A 4,391-nucleotide genomic window follows, 5' to 3' on the forward strand; every position below is an offset into this window, starting at 1 on the left:
CATTGACTTGCATGGGAAGATTCCAGGTTTGTGTCCAGAGACCTCCAGAAGTACACCTGATACACATATGTCCATGATCCATGGATGGCTAAAGCTGGGGGTGAACTGTGGTGTTAAAACCCTTTTGGAAGTGCTGTTTCTGTCTGTCTCTATCATAGAATAAATAAATATTTCCAAATTCCTAAAACAAAACAAAACAAAAACAAACCTATGCCTGGAAGGGGTCTGGATGGTGCTGGAGCAATAACATAATGCTCTGCAAGGGTGACCCACATGAGAAGGTTCTGGGTTCATGTCTGGAGACATCCCTGAGTACACTACACATACACTTGCCCATAATCCTGGACTGGCTAAAGCTAGAGATAGATAATGGTATAAAGAGAGGTATGCTCCCTCCCCCCCCACTGGCCCCAACATGGTGGAGCTGCCCATCTCTTTCTCCCTCTCACAGAAGGAAAAAGAACCTGCACCTGTAAGAATGGGTGTTTGGGAATGCCTGTAGATCGAGCTACTAGAATAGCACCCATAACCCAAAGTCAAAGCATTTTTGCCTTGGACCCTCCCTCAGAGAAGACCATTTCCCCATGGTTCAAGGTGGTTAGCAGAGAAGTTAGAACAATAGAGTGGAAGGAGGGAAAGCTGATGCTACAACTTTCTCTCAATGAAAAGTTATAAGAGATCATGAGAGAAACCAGCTGGGGACTTGCATTATGGGGCCATATTGAGAACTGTTTAGTGTTGTCATGACAGAGTATGAGATCCTTATTCTTCCCATACTTGAGGGAGCTACCTTCTGTCATCTTCTCTTGGAATGTTTCAAAATATAATGAAGCTGTGACTCCTGCTTTCCTGTTTTTCCTTCTTTCAATTTAAGCTCTGGTTTTGCGATATTTTGGCACATGTGATACCGCAATGTAGACATTATTCTTAGCCTAACTGAGTTAGGCAAGTTCCAAGGAGCATTAAATGGTTACTGCTGGTATTTTAATAGTGCATTGAAAACTAAGGACATAGTGTGAAAGTTTATATTAATTCCAGTTAATTAACTTAGGGCTCTGAGAGGACTCTCTCCTTTTTTCTGTCACTATTTCTTACATGGCAGGAAATCTGCCTTTATCAGTCAAGTGCATGGCTGATTTACTGGGTCTCATTGATTAAACACCTACACATCTCTCACTTCACATTTTTCCTTTTCATTTTCTTTCTCTCTATCACTCTCTTTTTTTTTTAAGAGAGATTTTCTTTAAGAATTATTTTATTTAACTTTATTTATTTACTTATTTTTATTTTAATTTGACCAGAGAGGGACAGAGCAAGAGAGGGAGAGAGAGAGAGAGAGAGAGAGAGCAAGCCACCAGGTTCGAGACTCAAACCACATTCAGCCATGTGGGAGTCCTGCATCCTTAACCACCATACCACTTGCTGGGTCCATCAAAAGAGATTTTTGGTATAAGCTCATGTACTTACCAGAGAGACAGAGAAACAGAAAGTGAGAAATCATTCCCTGGGGGAATAGCCATGCTGCAATTTCTTCTCCTGCATTCTGCTCTTGGGATTTGGGGCACACACACATGCATCCGGCATGACTGTTGAGCCACCGGGCCCAGGACTCAAACCATGGTTGACTACTTGGAAGACCAGTGACATAACAATTACATCATCTGCTGGTCCCTTCCTCTGCATTTTCTATGCCCAAACCATGCCAGATTTTCCTTACATCTTATCTTGGTTACTTATAAATCCTTTAAGAAATCACAGCTCTTTTCCCTTCACACGCTTCTTCCAGGTAATTAAGCCATAATTTTGAACACTTCAGGTTCCCACTCAAAAGCCTTCATTGACTCCACAGGGACTGCAGGTTGAGTCAGATATCTTTGTCCAGGATTCCAAACCCACTGAAGTGGAACCAGATTCTCTTGCACAGACTCTTTTAAAGTGAAACCAAATGATTTATTCTTCTTCATACATTTTATATAAACTCTTGTTTCTTTGCCTTATGCTATTCTTTTTCTCTAAATACCCTTTCCCCACCTTTGGGTGTTTTATTTGTACCTGTTTCTTCTTAACCTTTGACTGCACAGTAGATAACCCTGAAAAGTTAAAAAGAAAAAAAATCCAGTGTCCAAGACTCACCCTTGACCAACTTGATCAGAACCTGCAGAGGTTAGATCTAGAATAATTTCTGAGACTTTTTATGGTGATAATACATATATGGCATAAATATTATCATTTTAACAACTAAGCTTAGAATACAATGTTAAATACATTCACCTGATGTACAACTATCATATCCATGGCATTTTTTTTTCTTAATTGACAGAGTATGTGTGCACTAATCAGAGAGAGAGAAAGCGCCTCCCTAGTCATCACACCACAATACCTTTCCCTCCACTTCTCTTTCCTGTCAGAATTTTGAGCATTATACATATACTCAGCATGTTTTTCTTTTTTTTTGGGGGGGGGTTGCTATAGGGTGCATGCACTCACCAGAAAGACAGAAACAGAGAGATAGAAAGTGAGAAATCACCCCCCCTCCCCCCAGGGAGAATGGTCATGTCACAGTCCCTTCTCCTCCATTCTCCTCTCGGGATCTTGGGCACACATGCATATAAATACCAGGCATGAGTTTAAGCCACAGGTCTGGGACTAGAACCATGGTCGACTACATGGGAGTCTAGTGATGTAGCCATTACACCATCTGCTAGTTCCTTCAGCATGTTTTTCAAGGGACTGGGTTTCAAACTACAGTTGACTGAGTGGGATCCAGCTCTTCTTGCACAGGTCGTAACTGCCACTATGGAGCCATTGCTAGAATTTCTAATCATGCCAAACAAATTTTATACCCATCAAGCATAACTTTCTACTCCCTTCCCCCAGCTCCTGGTAACTCTTCTACTTTCTGCCTGTACTTGAGAATTTGACTATTCTGGGTATCTCCTCTAAGTAAAATCGTACAATATACTTTTGTGACTAGCATATTTTGCTTAGTATGATGTCTTCAAAGTTCATCTATACTGTAGCATATGTCAGAATTACAATTTTTAGACTGAAGAACAACCCATTATTTGTATATATACATTTCACTTATCCATTCATCCATTGACAGATACTTGTTTTTTCTTTTTTTTCCTCTTCTACCTCTTGGCTCTTGTTTATGAGGCTGAAATTAAGAGGGTATACAGGGACCAGCAGTTAGCATAATGGCTATATTGCTGGACTCCCATGTAGTCAACTGCGGTTCGCGTCCTGGACCCGGTGGCTTAAAACTCACACTGGGCACTTGTGCGTGCGTGCCCAGGATCCCGAGAGGAGAATGGAGGAGAAGGGATTGCGGCGTGGCCATCCCCCCGGGGGGGTGATTTCTCAGTTTCTGTCTCTCTGTCTGGCGAGGGCATGCATCCTATAGCAAAAACCTCTCCAAAAAAAAAAAAAAAAAAGAGAAAAGAAAAGAAAAAAAAGGGTATGCAAATATCAATTCTGTTCTTGCTTTCATTTTTTTGCAGAATTGAAAATTGGAATTGGTGGATCATATACTAATTTTTGTTGAATTTCAAAGTGCAGTCACTTTGATTTCCCACCACAAGAGAGCCCTACCTGATTCCTCCAATGAAATGTAAACTCCTCTAATCTCAGCATCTTAGTGAACTCTTTTTATGGTGCCTATTTATTTGTTATTTGTATATTCATACATATTGCTTGTGCTATATGATAGTACAGGTTGTCAAGTAAAAATTTTACAAAAAGCTAATTGTGTTCTCTTTGCTGCGCCTACTGCGAGGATGAAGACCATTCTCAGCAACCAGACGGTCCACATTCCCCAGAATGTCGACATCACCCTGAAGGGACGCACCGTCATCATGAAGGGCCCCCGAGGAACCCTGCGGAGGGACTTCAACCACATCAATGTCGAGCTCAGCCTCCTTGGGAAGAAGAAGAAGAGGCTGCGGGTTGACAAATGGTGGGGAAACAGAAAGGAGCTGGCGACCGTTCGCACCATCTGTAGTCACGTCCAGAACATGATCAAGGGTGTTACGTTGGGCTTCCGCTACAAGATGAGGTCTGTGTATGCTCATTTCCCCATCAACGTCGTTATTCAGGAGAATGGGTCTCTTGTTGAAATCCGAAATTTCTTGGGTGAAAAATACATCTGGAGGGTTCGAATGAGACCAGGTGTTGCTTGTTCAGTATCTCAAGCCCAGAAAGATGAGTTGATCCTTGAAGGCAATGACATTGAACTTGTTTCAAATTCAGCTGCTTTGATACAGCAAGCCACCACAGTTAAAAATAAGGCTATAAGAAAATTCTTGGATGGTATCTATGTCTCTGAGAAGGGTACAGTCCAGCAGACTGATGAGTAAGATCTAAGAGTTTTCCAACTACAGTAACAAGCC

The 4,391-nt window shown here is 41.6% G+C and overlaps 1 pseudogene; it reads left to right on the forward strand.

Moving 5' to 3' along the window:
- The first annotated feature begins 3,760 nt into the window (after positions 1–3,760).
- Positions 3,761–4,385, forward strand: LOC106733947 (60S ribosomal protein L9 pseudogene; annotated as a pseudogene).
- The last annotated feature ends 6 nt before the right edge of the window (positions 4,386–4,391 follow it).

Source organism: Tupaia chinensis, unplaced genomic scaffold (genome assembly GCF_000334495.1).
Source record: "Tupaia chinensis unplaced genomic scaffold, TupChi_1.0 Scaffold146445_1, whole genome shotgun sequence".
Lineage (NCBI taxonomy): Eukaryota > Metazoa > Chordata > Mammalia > Scandentia > Tupaiidae > Tupaia > Tupaia belangeri.